An 18,043-nucleotide genomic window follows, 5' to 3' on the forward strand; every position below is an offset into this window, starting at 1 on the left:
ATTTTTAATTTATAAACTTTACTCTGTGCTCCAGGAATAAGCAGGAAATATAACCAGAGATGCCTGGGGTAGGTGTATTTTTTTGTCCCATGTGCCATCTCACCCTCCACTCACAACAAAACAAGCACTTCTGTTGGCAAGTTCCCTTGTGCATACTTTGTTTTAGAATGTATTTATAATTAGTTATGTTATTAGTTGATTTTTACTTTTTGATAGTTCAGTAAAAATATCTGATAGTTTTCATGCCTCCTTTTAGTCACTGTAACCATCCTTCTTAAATCTGATGCAGTAAAAATAAATGAAAGTTAAAGAACTATTAAGATTCATAAGTCTGTAATAACTGCTGAATTTCATGGTTAGAACTCCAGTGCCCTTAATGTTGTCTGCATCATTAACACATTTGCAGATTCTAGTAAATGGAATCTCCACAGAACTTATCATTGCATGCGTAACTGTTACATTTACGCAGCAAACAAAGCCAGCTGCACACTGAAAGTAAAATTATTTTGAACAAAAAAAAAAAGAAAAGACAAAAAAAGAAAAATGGAACAAGGAATTAAATGCTACTTACTTGTTGGCGTGACTTATGCATGTAAATACAAACATATGAGGAGCATCAATAGTTTGTGAATATTTTGTTGTACATCTGGTTAGTTGAAAATTCTCCCTGTGGAACTAGTTATTATGTGACATTGTGAGATCGCAGACCCAAATCCTGAAAGTCCAACTGACTACCCTACTGAACTTCTACAAAACACAAGTAAATATACAACATCCGCTGTTATTAGATTATTTATCTGGCGGGAGGGGCTTTACACCCTCCATACCTCCCATCTGGGTTTGGACTTCCGCACTCCCTAGTTTAATATTCTAACTTGGACTTGGAAGTCGCTACTGTATTTGGGGAGGTGGCAAGGCATCTGTCAAAGTTATATCAGTTATCTTAATTCCAACAGCAAGGAGCATGCATTGTGGCTGTGTGAACTAGTAATAAATGCAATGTGTTACCCTTCATACAGTCCTAATTTTGAAGAAGTGGTCTCAAGCAAATGTGTTTTCACAAACTAGAATATAAAAAAACTGTTGAATCAAATTTGAAGCTTTTGTGATGGTTTGACGGAATAATCTTTGGATGTAAAATGGCCTTTGCTGTCATTGTGTCCAGTGAATATTGAAAAAAGTCTGTTCTAGCTGTGTAACTAAGCTAAAGATTTGAATCACATGTTCTAGGGTAGCTGTTTCATAAACATTCAAGATCTTAAAACTCAAGCATACCTTTCAACTGTACAGCTTTTCGCAGAATGTCCAGATTTTTGCCTCATATTTTTTGTCTGTTCCTCATAAAATTCTATTTTTTTGACAAATCGCTGGGATGATCTAAGGATTAAAGTCACTACATAATGACAAACATTTGAGTTTCGGACTACAAATCCCTCAGGAAATGCATGCTAACACAAATGCTGTTGTTATTCTAGCAACTTTCTAAGTTTATAAGAGCATTATTTAAAATGTGTCCCAATTTTTTGGCCTTTCTCCCACCATTATGCCAGGCTTTGTCCAGATTTCTTGTGCTGAGAGGTATGAACCCAAGTAATCAGAAAACAAGGGAGAGTTAGTTAGTAGTGCATGATAATGTCATAAACAAAACCTGGGTGATACACAAGCAATAATGCCCAACAATAATGCCCAACATTGACAAGGGCATTACCTAGAAATAATAGACTGCCCAGGAATGTTGTGAGCCCCAGTGTCACAAGCAGAGGGCCACACTGTCCCTGGAAGGTCCATTATTTCCCTGTAATACATACCCTATCTTGCATTATTACACTTAAAAAATGAACTATCATATTAAACCACAATCCATGGACAAATGTTTTAGCATTAATTAACTCTGCTATGGAATAAAATGCCTCTCAGTTTTGATGTTGTAACAGTTATATTTTAAAATGTATATTTTTTCTTATTTGACACTTACTTATATTGATAATCCTTTATTTTCTTTTATTTAGTTTAGGCATGTACTGCGGATATTGTATATAGTTAGCTATGTGTTCTTTTTCATCTTTTTATTTTTTCATTTTTTCTTTAATTATAAGCCATTTCTAGAACAAGTTGCTTTAAGTTTAAAAGTGACAAATCATATGCACTATCAAAATAAATTACAAGTGAAAAAATGAACTGTTAAATTGCTTTATATTTGCTTTATTATTAATGTATACATAGTTTTCATAATTTTGAAGTAAAATAGCTCCTCTTCCTAATGTTTCAGATTTAGTATAGGATATGTAATTGCTGTTGGAGGAAGTATTTTACATCCAAGCTGCAAATGGCGTACATAACACACATGCAGACATTGACACCTGCATGCATAAACTCACAAAGAGATGCAGAAAGGCACAGTGTCTTAGAATTTTACAGAAACAAAAATATGTACACACACAAGGTGCATTGGTGCACAGACATACAGTCTCTCTCACACACACACACACACACACACACACACACACACACACACACACACACACACACGTAAATGTAGAACATTCATGACTGTTAGATTATTTATGGGGTGAGAAGGGCTTTAAACCCTCCCTACCTCCAATCTGGGGTTGGACTCCCACACTCCCTACTTTGATATTCTAACTTGGAAGTCACTGCTATTTTCTGGGGATGTGACAAGGCATCTGTAAACATGATGTCACTTGCTGCCTTAATTCCAACAGCCAGCAGCATGTATTGTGGCTGCAATGTGCTACCATTCATACAGCTTTAATGCTGAAGAAGTGGTCTGAAACAAATGTGTTTTCACAAACTAAAATATAAAAAAACAGACACAAATTCACACACACAAATGTGGCCAGCAATTGCATCACTTTTATTGACTGTGCACACCTCAGATATTTTATTCTGATCGAATGAATGAAGAAATACATAAAAAATACCATCAGTGGCATATTTTAGGTTACTACTGTCAGTCATATACAATGCAAAGTATTGCAACTTCCTTCTAAACAAATCCATGTGTGCACATGCGCATGCACACACACACACACACACACACACACACACACACACACAGATGTATTCACTTTCACTGTGATCAAATAAATTGTTTTATACGTAAATAATAGCCATGGTAATTGTATTTCAGTTCATTACTGGCCTGGCAGACTCAGTCTAAACCACTTCACATGAGTGAACACATGTACACACACACATATCCTATAACTGGTGTTGCGGTTGCATGCTTTAGTTCTGTTGTATTTTCTCTGCTCAGTAACTGCAGCTCTAAAAGCAATATTTAGCCAAGGGAATGAAAATAGGCTTTGTCAAGAATTCTGAACAGGACCCTTACAACTGCTGCTGCTTCTGCTGCAGGGCCGGCCTTTGGTCAACTGGTGGCCTAGATAAAAGGGCTCCACAGCACCCCCCCCCCCACACACACACACACACACACCACCCGGTGCCTCTATCCTGGTCTACCTACACCATTCAGATTACTGAAAAAGTGCCCCTGCTAGAGCAGCGCCCTAGGTGGCCGCCTAGTTGGCCTACCTAAGGCTGGCTATGCTCTGCTGCAATTGCTGGGTAAGTTTGTTTATTCTTATTTTGTTTATTTATATATTTTTCATTTTTCCTACTCTTTAGTCATGACTATTTAAGAGCTGCAGTTATCAAGAAAAAAGGAAATTGTGGCCCCCATTAAGGATTTCAACCTTAGAGTGTGAATTTCATGCTAGAATAGGCACTCTTTTTTTTTTTTTTTTTTACGGTGCTGTGTGTACATTAAAGCCCTGTTTGGAACATGAGGTGTCAAATGGAGATCGCTGATTCTCCAAACCCATTTTCTAACCTAACTTCTAAACTAACTTCTAAATGTAATCTTCTCATATATATATATATATATATATATATACAAAAAGGCATATATATATTTTAAACAGAAACAGTATTTTGGGATAAAACCTAATATCCATTCCTACGGCAATATGTGTGCGTATCACACACAAATGTAGACACAGTGTTTAGTAGAAGTATAACATGATATATAAAACAGCTAGATTTTTCTGGAATATGTATATAACTCAGTTTAAAGCTATGCACTTGCTGATGGCCTTTAAGGGTACATAATTTGTAAATACAGTATTGAAAGAAAGGAGTCAAATATCTTTATTGAAATTTTCAAATCAAAAATAAGTCACCAGTATTTCTGATTATGGTGTCATTTTTTACCATGCTTGTATGAAAAGGCTACATTGCTGCCCTTCATTTTAGTCATCAGTAAATGTCTCTTATTCTAGAAATGTCCTTTTCTGTCCTCTCCAAGGCCAGATGGAGTCAAATTCATCAAGGCTCCTCTGTTTGGTACTTGGTTACATCCTGATTTCTAAAAATGTTTTGTTTTTTTATCATCTTTCTATTTATCTTGAGTCCCTAGGTACTGATAGTGAACTAACAGTCTAAGTAGGTAGACATTATGCTAAATTCAACTAAAGGAATGAGAAGAGCCTTGTCGCATTCCTTAATGATTTTATGGCTAGGGCCCATATGTCAACTTTGCATGTTAATTTCTGCATTACAGTCTTATTCTGGTCCTAAAACTAGACACATTTTGTAATCTCATTTCTTCCACTCACCACCCTTCAATTGAAAATTAGTAATAGTAATGTGGCAGCTTTCATAGCAGTTGAAAGATACATGTGTACCTTTACTGATGTAACTGCTCTTCCCAGGAATATCAGTCTTGTCTATAATGGATTGACACTAGGAGTGACGCTGCTGATCCATTTTGTAGATTTATGGTTTGAGTGACCAGTAACATGGGACGTATTGTGAAACAGCCAGGCAACATTCATACAGAATGTTATTATAACCCTTGAACCACAGGTGATATAGAATCTTTTCAGCTGAATTAAACTAAAGCCATAATGTAGCTTGATAAAAGGAACCTATCAAATACTGAACCGTGAGAGAGAAGGAGTGAAGCTGGAAGTTCTGCAGCAGTTAGTTGTGAGGTAGTGCACAATTGTCATGTCCACATTACAGATTCCGCAAAGGAGGTCACTACAGTTTTGACTTTGTCCTTGTTCCATTGTGTAAATATTTTGAAATTTACTGTAATATGTTTGTACTGTAACATGTACAGCACACAGTATATAAGGTTGTTGGATCTTCTCCCCAGAAGTTTTCTTCAAATATCAAAATGAATATTTTTTTCATTTGGGGTTACTTCTGATTATTTCACTTTTTTTTTCAGATTGTCTAAGATCCATGTATTTTATTTATTTATTATCATTTTGTTAACCAGGTTAGCCCTGCTGGGCCAAAACCCATTTTTATACGGGACATTGGATATTAAACTTAAAAGACCTATTTTACATTGGAAAAGTAATAATAGGTAAAAATATGAGTGATTATAAACAGACAACATAAGGTAAAGCATACCTCTACAGGGATCTGAGACTGAAGTAAAACATTTGCCATTGGAAAACTTTAAGTGACTAAGCTGTATATACTAACTTCAAGAACTTATCATTCTTAATTATATTAAGATTGAAAACTGAAGACTTCATTTATTACTGGGAATGTTACAAGTGAATAGGAACACACACAAATGAAGTTTTCTGTACCTCTTTCTTTTGGGATTTAAATTCTTAGCTTGGCAATTTAGTATGTTCTAAATCTGCAGCCTTAAAGTAGACGGTTCCTTCAAAAATTCATCATAAATTTTTACTATTTTCCTGTAACTGCTTTAATTTCAATAAACAGTAGGTATGCACTGATCCATTAATTTATATCATAGTATCAGGTTAGGAAGTCAGTCCTTGAAATCATTTTCTTTTATCCGCAATAAAAGTTGCTATAAGCCATGCTCCACATTAATTTATCCATGATTACCTTAAATTTCACCACCACAGATGCTTTTGTTGTATGTGTGGTAGGTTATTCAACTCTTTAGTTACCTTTAAAGTAAACTTTTTTGTTTAAATCTAGATATCCTCAAAATGTAAATCAAGTGCTGGAAACAGAAGACTATAATCAATTATAATTTAATTCAGACACATTCAAGAAAACAAAGTTTTTTTCAGGTATAGACATGCTATGTAAATAGTTGGTTTTGTAATGTTTATTTTTGGAATTGTTTCTTCACTTTAAGCTTTGACTATGAAATTATTTCTTTGATATACATACTGTACATGTTTATGTTTGTGAAAATCAATAAAAATGAATTTACTAAAAAAATGTTCATGTTCAACTTGTTTCTTTCTCCTGCATTCCTTTCATGTTGTACCCTTTTAAGACTGATACATTCCAATAAGGCTCCTTGTCAAAACTAAACCTCCTCTTAATTATTTGCATTAGTTTGACATTATAAGGAAGTTTCATAAGTCCATTATTTCCCTGTGTACATTTTTGCACATTTTTGAGTATATTGGTCAAAATAATAGTACTGGGATACCATATAATAAATTCTGTATTTGTAAAGAAACTTTTTAATGTAGTACACAGAGTTGCACTATTTTTTTCATATTCATAAACTCCCTTATTACCTCCACAACATTCACATGCTACTATATGCTGATGACATGGTAATTTATAGGTCCATTAGCAATCATTATGTAATACAAAACTATCTCCTATATGACCCCTTAGCTCTAAACACCTGGCTCACTAATAAAAAAAATCATACTTAGCATAAATAAGATGAAATATATGATTGTACAGCCCCAAATTAGCCAAATGTCCTAAGAAACTAACAGTAGCAAATATAAATAAATATCCAGTCAAAATCACATCCACTTTCTTAATTTTCAATATCAAATCAAGAGAACTAGATTTAACATCAACTACCTTCTATACTGGGATTATAAAATCTTATACTTTCTCTCCCACCCAGATAGAGGAAGCCTAGGTAAAGGCATACTGTTTGCAAAAATGGAATGCCGTCTACTTCTCATAGCTACAACATTAAAGAAAAACACTGCAACCTTAAAACTTCATTCCAACAAAATTTCTAGACTTATTTCTATTTCTAACAAAACTGAATGTTACTATCTCTCTAGTGAAATAGCTAACTGGCTCCCAACAAAGTAAAGAGTTAACCTCCTATTTAGTTCACTGTTCTTTAAGTTACTTAACTAAGACACTGTCTAACCCCTCACTGCTAAACTCATTCCTGCTGCACCAAGCTGTAGTCTCAGGAACCAAGCCCATTCGGGACCCTCCCTTGAAATGCAGAGAAGAAAACTACAGGCTTTTGAGGGGAGATCTATAACTGGCATGCAGAGCATTGTTAGACCACACTCTGCTGGACCTCCTGCATATCCATAAAAACAAAACAAAACAAAAAAAAAAAAAAACACCAGAATTCTAAAGACCTAAATCTTGCCTGTGATATAAATAGGACTTTCTGGAGAGATAGGTACGTATCTCAGAGACTACCATGTCTATGGAATAGGCTCCCCATCCATGGGAAGCAGAGTTCCTCCCTAACCCAATTCAAGTGCAACTTGGACAATTGGATGGGAAACTGGAAATTCATCCCTAATTTGGCACCTATGTCTCTAATGGACACAGGCTGCCTGTAAATGATTCATCTCCCAGGCCCTAGCTTGTAAATGTCCCATCTCCCAAGCCTATGCATACACTTATCAAGGGTATCAGAACTTGTCAGAGATTTGGGATGCATGGCTAGGCTTAAAAAGGCCCTTGTGGTCATTAACCTAGTAAACACATATGAACCTATAACAGTGTAAATGTCTTAACTCAGGCCTCATAACTTAACTCTCCTGTCGGCCCAGTCATGCCTCTGTGTGGTTTCCTACAACCATGATCCCCTACTACCACTATTACTTGTATATAGCTACTTCGTATACCTACACTTATTCCTCTACAAAATATTTAACTAATATATATATATATATATATATATATATATATATATATATATATATATATATATATATATATATATATATATATATATGGTTCCACTTCATATCATCAAATTATCATTTCATCGAATTTCAAATCATCGAGACCAAATCATCGAAGACTCATTTCATCGAAAACTCATATCATCGAATCCCAAATCATTGAAAACTATAAAGCAATTAGAAATAACATCCCAGACACTATTTGCTATGTTTATGCAGGGGGGCAAGCCCCCCTGCACCCCCCTTGTGGGCGGCTCCACACCCCCCGTAATTAAATATACCAACTCCAAGGTCACACTACAGTGGGGTTAGGAAATTACCTTTTCCCCCCACTGCAGTGTGACCTTGCAGGTGGTATATTTATTTATGGGGGGTGCAGGGGGGCTTGCCCCCCTGCATAAACGTAGTAAAAACTTTGTGGAATGTTATTTATAGTTGCTGTATAGTTTTCAATGATTTGAGATTCAATGATATGAGTTTTCGACTAAATGAGTTTTTGACGATTTGGTCTCGATGATTTGAAATTCGATGAAATGATAATTCGATGATATGAAGTGGAACCATATATATATATATATATATATATATATATATATATATATATATTAGTTAAATATTTTGTAGAGGAATAAGTGTAGGGATACAAAGTAGCTATATACAAGTAATAGTGGTAGTAGGGGATCATGGTTGTAGGGAACCACACAGAAGCATGACTGGGCCGACAGGAGAGTTAAGTTATGAGGCCTGAGTTAAGACATTTATACATGTGTGTGTGTGTGTGTGTGTGTGTGTGTGTGTATTTTCCTTCTTATGCCTTCTCTTCTTAACTCTTTCTTAATCTTCCATGCCATGTCTACTCTTCTACTGTACTGCACATTTCTGCATACCATCAACAATCAGTCATACTATATAGAATTCAACATGTAAATGTTAGATATATATAACTGTGCATATCCTAAGTATATGTAGTACTGCTTTGTATAATGTTTCCACCTCTGTATTCAAAAGTTTTGTTGTATTACATTCAGAGCCATACCCCAGTAAACACACTTAAATACATAAAATAAATAATTTCTGATTTTTACAGTGTTGCCTGTCAGTTTTTTGAGTGCTCTTTCCGGAAGTACCAATGATGCAAAGTAAATTCACTGAAAAACATTTTCAGCACCAGTAGAATTTGTTCTTCCACCTCACTGTTGCATGACCATGGAGTGGGTAAATGTATGTTTGGGACATATGTGGGTGCAAGGGACTTTCCTCCTTACAAAAAAATACCTAGTTTGAGAGTTACTGAAAATGGCTTTCAGTGACTTGTTTTTTACATTTATTTCTGTGGATTGACACCGTTCTGCTTTAATTTGATCTAGAAACAGTTTGGCCAGTATAAACCCTAAAGTTAATTCTTGAATCCAAAAGTCACAAACCAATGAAAGGTTTCCCTGGTAATGATATAATAAAAATTAAAATTAAACACCAAGGCCCAGCGATAATGAATGAAAAACTTTAGTACCGCATTTGTCTTAAACAATCCAACAGCCTTCCTCAGAATACAATGAAATAGTAAATGAATATAGTAAATACAATTTATAATATAGTTTATGCACAATACTTGCTCCATTTTCAGATCCAAGCTTTCTGTTAGGCATTTTTACATGTCCAGGTTCTTGTACTTCTTGATTTAATGATTACTAGTCTTTGGATACCAGTCATTGCGCTCCACTGTTCATATGATAAAATGTAGCTTCTGCAAAACAGCCATCCAGTTTCACCTTAAAATGCTTTTGCTTTTCTGAAGTGAATAAATCACACTGAGGAGGATGCCCTGTTTGTTACACAGGCAGTTGGTAGAAATTCTATCCTTTGATAAGTGGTTTGACTGAGCTAGAAAAGCAAGTCTTACATCTCTTCCCTACCAGTAGACAACCATGTTGGAATAAGAAATACCATAACTATAATGAGATTGTGTTTCAGGAGAGATAGAGGAGGTACACTTTTAGGATTAGGTTTTGAAGGGAGTAGTGAACTCAATAAGTTCTGTTCCAGCCGAAGTAGCTCAAAATACAAAGGGAGTCTGAATGTCCTAGACGATCATGAGCTTAACTTCTGTTCTCCCATTGTGAAAACAGAAACTGAGAAAAAGGAGTGCCATTGAAACTGTTTTTTGGGTGAATTTCAGTTACCGGCTAGTAAGTACACTTCCTGAATGTTAGCAAAGAAGAAGAAATTTGGAAAATCTAAAAGAAAATCAACCAGTTAACACTGTCTGGGAAGGATTCTTGAACTGTTCAGCAAAAAGCAGATAAAGCTTCAGCTTTGATTCAAGAGATGGCTGCTAGTAATTTATTAGAATAAAATAGATCAAATGTACTCAGAGATCATTAATATAAATGAAGCAGTGAAGGAATATATTAACTCAAAATAAAAGGCTGGAAAAAAGTAAAAGCATTAACTAGCTGTTCAGATGAACTGATAAAAGTGCAAAAATCAGAGGTTTTAATGAAAAAAAAGCTGGCTGAGTATGAGGCTTCTCAAAAGATCTGTTTCAAAAAATGACAGCATTAAAAGATGGAGCACACAGAGAAAACCTGAGATTTTCTGCTGTACTAGAGAAAATTGAAAGGAACCAAATGTATTAATTTTAAGAAAGTACATAAAAGCAACTAGATTGATATTCTACAGCAGGATTTGTTAACTGAAAGGGCACATTCAGTGTATTCTCCAAACGTGGCCATCAGAAAGCAGCCAAAACCTAAATGATCAAAGATGGAATTATTCCAGCAGAAAAAGTTGATCCTGACAAAACTGTGGCAGAAGGGTAAAGTATTAAAAACTGGAGACAGCAGAGTGTTTGTAAAAAAACAGATATCTACTTGGCTCCAGGCAGAAGAGATTTAACCTGCTGTATCCAGCTGTCTTCAGAGTATTTTTTTCCCGGATGATCAAATACATATTTTGATGCAGAACTGGCTAAGAAGCAAATAAAAAAAGTTTATCCAACAAAAAATGAGCCAGCAAGCAGAAGGGGACTCTGCCTCTCATTCTTTTGACAGTAATAGAAAAAAAGCACAGAATTTGACTAGAAGAATGAGTACCATGGACTTGAAACATAGTCTGGCATTGGGAGATAAAGATGAACAGGAAGAAAGCCAGCAACACTGAAATTAGTAAGCAAATGGTAGACTGTAAAGCATCAGTCAACTTTGTGTAATATAGCTTTGCAAGAAACAGTAGCTGAGAAAGACTGTCCTTTTGTTGACTTTGTTGAACTTTTGGGTGGCCTGTAAAACATATACCCTACTTTATGTCATTAATGTTTAGAAAGACACCAGAAGGTGAAAAAGTGACTCTAAGAAAAACAATTCTGTACTTATTAATATCTGTGTAAACATGTTATGATATAAAATGTGTGTTATATATAGTATATAGTAGAACAGTTTATATAGTGTGTATTAAGGGGTATTTTGAATGTGGAGGGAATCTTTTCAGTGACTGTTGTATATGTTAAACATATTTTATTTATTATTTATTTATTGTATTTTGCTTACCAGAAATTTTCAGCTGGGCTCAAGTCCATTTTCAGCAGAGGCCAGGGAGAAAATCAGTCAGAGCACAGGCTGTAGCATGTGGTTTAGCATGGGTAAATTTAACTTTAAGTTAGGTAATGCATGTGGGTGCAGCTGTTGATTTGGGGCAGTTATTCCTATTGGCAGGGTTAAGCTTCATTTTTTGAATATGTACATAGTTTTGTGTGTGTTCTAAGTTAATAGGGGATGTGGGTATTCTAAAAATGTACTTAATTTTTTGTTTGAGAGCTTTCATTAAAACAAAAAGTTTTAATGAAATAAAACAAATGAAAAATGTGACATAAGTTCAAATGGAGATAGAAAAACAATTGTAAAGATCAGCCTGCCAAACATTATTGTGTGCATGTAACACAAAAGTTGGAAATACACATTGGAAAAATGTTGTGTATAATAGGTGGGAATAGTAGCTTCTTATAATAATGGTTATGTTACCCATATTAACTTGGAAAATGGCATTACAAGTGTAGACAGAATGGAAAGCATACTGAATTATATTATGAAATGTAGAGTGCAAATATCAATGCTTCTGGAGCCACATTTAGAAAGAAGTGATTATGTGAATTGGACAAAGTAAGGATTTCAGAAAATATATTCAACAGAAAATCAGGTACAAAGGAACACGGAAGCAATTTTATCAACTGATAGAGGTGCTACACTAATGATAGAAGATGGGGAAAAAGAAAGAGGATTATGCTAGTGTGAATTTATATTCTACCAAAAGCTGATATTATAGAGCTTAAGAAAAGTTTATGAGAAATAATCAGCTTTCAGTATGGAATGTTACTTATAGGGGGGAACTGGAACTTGATTTGCAATAATGAGTATGTATCAGGGAGACCAAGAAAGAAAATATAACAAAAGGGTAGATTTATGAAAAAAATGTGTGAAAATATTTGATATAAAAGATGTGAATTCAGTAGTAGGAACTCAGAATTTACATATTATTCACCAAGGTACAGTAAGTGGGCTAGATTACACAGAAATTATATTTCACAGGCACATGTGCATTTAATTAAAATCTTCAACACACATCCGATAACTATTTCAGATCATGCAGCAATAGAAACTAAGGTAAAATGCCAGGTATTGAAGAACAATTTAGGCAATGGAGTTTCCCACCTTCCTATTAAAAAGAGAGGAATTTAAGGAATAGTATTCAAGAATTATTAGGGAATTTTATCTGTAAGAGGAAGAGTGCGAGAGTTAAGTGGGAGAAGCTTGCAATTCCAACAAAACAATGAGGTTTAGGATTACCTGGATGTCCTTCAAGGATGCATCTGCAGTCATAACAAATGGGTTGTCCTGTCGTCAGGCAGCCCTTCGGTCGGCCGGATTCCAAAGTTTGGGTCTGGCCTCGGCTGGTGTCGCACTTCACCCGACGTCATCTCTGCTGGTCTTCGGGTATAAAGGCATCAGCCGACGCCATTTTCCTCAGTCTTTCTTGCCGTGTGGCGCCCGAAGCAGAAGCTGTTCACAAGTGCCGGTCGGTCAGATCCAGAGATTACTACTACCGAATACTACTTCGAAGACTTCTAAAAAGCTAAGTACCCCGTTGGGGACTCTTTCTTGCCTCAGCCGATGTCAGAAAAAGTAAATAACTGTTTAACTTGTGGGAAACAAATACCTCATAAAGATTTCCACTCTTACTGCTTACCTTGTTTAGGCCCAGACCACGACGTAGCAGCCTGTTTAGCCTGTGCTTCCTTCAACCGACGAACGCTTAGACGTCGGTCGGAGTTTGCTGAACAGTTTTTCGGCTCAGATTTTGCGTACATTATCCCGGCGGATCCTCCGACTACTCAAATTGTTAAAAACGCAAAGAAAAGACCGACACTCGCGGTCCGCGGTTTCGGCCGAAACCACGGTTAAGCAAACCGCGAGTGTCTCGGTTTCGGCCGAAACCGAGCAAACGAGTCAATCTTCAGCCGAATCCATGACTACTACCGAGGCTCCTGCTACCCTAGTTGAATCGGCCTCTGAAGTTTTGCCTACTAATGTGGTTCCTAGTGAATTATCAGACACCATCCCTTTGGATGTCTCTACCCCAGCACGTGGTGCTGCTAGGCCTCCTGCAGCCATGTCTATAAAGGCTTTTGCCAGGGCTAAAGCAGCCAAAACTGCTAAATCAGTGCCTGTTAAGCCCCCCTCACACAGGCCCAGTTCCAGTTCACAAATGCTTACTCTGGCAAAGGATCTCATCTCTTTAATTAGGGGATCCCAATCTCACCCAGACAGGGCCTCTCAGCCTCCAGAAAAGAGACCTAGAGCAGAGCCCCCAGAGCCAGTGTCCTCTGATGATTCTTCGGATGATTCAGACATTACAGACCATCCAGAGGCTCCTTTTTCTACTTATGAAGATTCTGATGCTGAAGAATCTATTCCATCTGCCTCTCCACCCGAGGAATTTTCCTTTGGGGAAACCTTACATGCCATGAGAGAACAATTCCAATGGCAGGGACAAGATTTCTCAGATTCAAGAAAAAGGCTTAGGACCTTTCTACACTTACCACAACATAGGCCCTTAGCTATACCTCCAGTTCTGCCTGTTGTGGATGATGCATTTAATGATGTTTGCACTGCTCCTGATACTTTACCTCCAGCCCCTGCCAAACCAGATAGGTTTTACAGGGTACCAGACACTCATCACCACCTATACAAGGCCCCACTTGCAGATCCTGAGACTATCTCCCAGGGGCCTAAGGCAGTAGCTTCGACCTCTGCAAAAAACCCTCTCCCTTCTGAAAGGGAATCCAGGTCCTTAGATAGATGGGGGAAAAAAGTTTACACCTCTGCTACTCTCTCAGCTAGAGCTTTGAACTGTCAGTTTCATATGATCCAATACCAAGAGTTTATGCTTGATCAGTTAACTAAGAAACTGTCCTCTGATGACTCCTTAGATAAGAAATATGTTTTAAAAATGGTGAATAACATTCAGCAGGTTAGTAACCATTCTTTAAAATGTGGCTATGATGCACTGGAGGCTTCATTTAGATCAGCCATGACTGGCACAGTTATAAGAAGGCATGCGTGGTTGAAAGAACAGGTCTTGCCGGATCATGTTAAAGCAAAGCTGTTAGATGCTCCTATGGATAAGGCCAGTCTATTTGGTACCCCTGCTCAGCAAGTAATGAAGAAAATGGAAGAGAAGGCAAAATCTGTACAAACAGTTAAGGATTTCTTACAGGTTCAGCCCCCAAGGTTTAGCAGGAACTGGCCTTCCAAAAATTGGTCCTTTCCAGACTCCTCAAAATCTCAGAGAGGCAGGAATAGACGTTCCACAGAGGAGGTGCCTACAGAGGACGCCAGTGGCAAGGCAATAACCAGCGAGGCACAGACACAACCACTGCCACCGCAACAGGACAATCACAGTGACTTGGCTCTGACACCGCCTACCAGGGAACAAATAGCAGCACCTTTAGGCGGAAAGTTAGCCTTATTTTCAAAGAATTGGCACTATATCACAAAAGACAAGTGGATTTTGCAAACCATAGACCAAGGCTACAGATTTCACTTCCACACCTTACCAGTAAAAAGAGGAATGCCAAACCTACCTCCAAATCAAAAAACCGAAGCTCTAAAGCAGATAGCTCAATTAACAAAGATGAGAGCTGTGGAAAGAGTACCACTAACAGAACAGGGCAAAGGATTCTACTCCAGACTCTTCCTAGTACCAAGAAAAGAGAAAAGTTGGAGACCTATTCTCGACCTGTCCGTCTTAAACACATTCATCATTGTCCCAAAATTCAAAATGCTGACCCTACAGCAACTTCTTCCCATGCTGGGCAAGGAGTGTTGGCTGGTAACTCTAGATCTCAAGGAGGCATACCTGCACGTCCCCATACGACCAAATTGCAGAAGATACCTCAGATTTCTTGCAGGATCAGAGCATTATCAATTCTCAGCATTGCCCTTTGGCTTATCTACTTCACCCAGAGTATTCACAAAATGCCTGGCATCAGTAATCGCTCATTGCAGGCTACAGGGAATCCAAATTTATCCATACCTGGACGACTGCCTGATACAAGCGGACAACAAAAGCAAGCTGACAAAAGACTTACAAAGAGTCATTTGCTTACTACAAGCCCTGGGATACACAGTCAATTTAAAAAAGTCAAGACTGATACCATCCCAAACAAGAACATTCTTGGGTGCGGAATTGGACACAGTAAGACAGATGGCATTCCTAACTGCAGAAAAACAAGAACAACTCCCTCTTTACTTCTTGGCATTAACAAAGCAGAACAAACTAACAGCAAGAAAAGTACTGCAGGCCTTGGGCTTCATGGCATCATGCATAATCCTGGTCCCCCATGCCAGACTGCATATGAGAAAGCTACAGTGGTACCTAAAGAATTTATGGTCTCAACACAGGCACAGCTTAGAAACTGAAATCCCACTAATCCCATGCCTGAAACAAGAGTTCCTATGGTGGGCTCAAGCATGCCAGTCAAACCCAGGCTTGCCCTTCCACAATTTTCAAGCAAACCAAACCATCACAACGGACGCCTCAGACCTAGGCTGGGGGGCACACATGTTGGACAAATGCATACAAGGATTATGGACCCCAGACCAGCTGCACATGCATATAAATCAAAAAGAAATGCTGGCAGTAAAACTAGCAATCCAGAATTTCAGACCATTCCTCAAAGAAGGCCATTTAATGATAAGGACAGACAACACCACAGTCATGTGGTACATCAACAAACAGGGAGGCACTCATTCATACCCCCTATGCAGAATGACTCTGGACCTTTGGAATATGGCTCTGAGCTACAACATCCAGTTACAGGCAATATTTGTACCGAGAAAAGAAAACACCCTAGCAGACATGTTAAGCAGAACCACCTCGGATGCTCACGAGTGGATGCTACACCCGGACATCTTCAAGGCCATCACAAAGAAATGGGGAATGCCACAAATAGACCTATTCGCATCCCCACTCAATCACCAGCTCAAGAAATTCTGCACAAGGACATACCACCCACTTGCATGGAAGGTGGACCCTCTATCCTTCAGTTGGAAAGGCCTGACAGCATATGCATTTCCACCTCTTCCTTTGATGCACAAGGTACTACTGAAAATCAAAGAGGAACGTCCAAGGATAATTCTGATAGCTCCGAATTGGCCAAGACAACACTGGTATCCATTGCTGAGGAGCATGTCTCGGGGGAGAATGTGGTCACTACCCCTGATGCCTTTGATGTTAACTCATAACAACCACAACATCATGCATCCAAACCTAAAAACTCTGCAACTGACTGCCTGGAACATCACATGACAGCAACTAACCCAGACTTATCCCAAAGGGTTAAAGACATTATCCTTGAAGCCTGCAGACCTTCAACAAGAAGGAACTATGCAGGAAAATGGAAAAGGTTTGTCATTTGGAGTACTGAAAGAGGAAAAGATGTGTCGAAGATAGATATTGCTAACATCCTGGAGTACTTGGCAAAGCTTCTCCATACAGGCCTGTCCTATTCCTCCATCAAGATACATGCATCAGCTATTTCTGCAGAATACAGCTTCGATCCCCCTGTCTTCTCACATCCTCTACTCAGGCAGTTCCTCAGAGGAATCAAGAATGTAAAACCTCCTAGGAAACCACCATTACCAGCATGGGACTTGAACTTTGTGCTAGAAAAATTGAAACTCCCTCCATTTGAACCAGCAGCAACAGCAGATCTTCAACACCTATCTTGGAAAACTGCTTTCCTACTGGCAATTACTTCAGCAAGGAGGGTTTCGGAACTACAGGCCTTAATGGCAGTACAACCCTTTCTAATCTTCCATCAAGATAGAGTGTCCATGAGAACTAATCCTACATTTATGCCTAAGGTGGTATCCAGAGTGTCTCTAAACCAGGCAATCCACCTACCTACCTTCTTTCCCAATCCACAGAACAGGGGGGAAAGACTGCTGCATACCTTGGATGTACATAGACAGTTACGCAACTACCTGGACAGAACCAAAGGTAACAGAAAAACTGACCAGCTTTTAGTAGCCTATGCAACAGGAAGGGAAGGAAAAGCAATTTCCAAACAGACAATCTCCAAATGGATAGGAAATTGCATAAGATTCTGTTACTCCTACCATGGAAAACCAATTCCACAGAACATAAGACCTCACTCTACAAGGGCTACAGCCACTACCACAGCTTTCTTACCAGGAGTGGCAACCAAGGACATTATTGAGGCGGCTACTTGGACCTCCGTGCATACATTTGCCAAGCATTATAACTTACCTCTATACTCTAGATCCCGAGCAGGGTTTGCCACTGCTGTATTGCAAGGGATCCTAACTACACCATAATTCTTCTTCCTCCTCCCTAGTTTGGCTATGGTATTCTACCCATTTGTTATGACTGCAGATGCATCCTTGAAGGACATAGTACAGTTTTGTACCTACCATAAATGTAGATGTCCGAACAGGATAGCATCTGCAGTCAGGATTACCCACCCTCCTTTCCCTCTGTGGTACTCCTAGGGTATTTACCCTCCTAATAGCTAGCTGGGGGGGGGTCTC

At 38.1% G+C, this 18,043-nt stretch overlaps 1 protein-coding gene across 1 annotated transcript in view; it reads left to right on the top strand.

Moving 5' to 3' along the window:
* The window catches only part of FHDC1 (FH2 domain containing 1), a 1,772,510-nt gene that overhangs the window by 1,044,827 nt on the left and 709,640 nt on the right, over positions 1-18,043 (top strand). The gene's annotated exons all lie outside the window — the stretch shown is intronic.

Source organism: Protopterus annectens, chromosome 2.part1, assembly GCF_019279795.1.
Source record: "Protopterus annectens isolate FY-2018-M chromosome 2.part1, PAN1.0, whole genome shotgun sequence".
Lineage (NCBI taxonomy): Eukaryota > Metazoa > Chordata > Ceratodontiformes > Protopteridae > Protopterus > Protopterus annectens.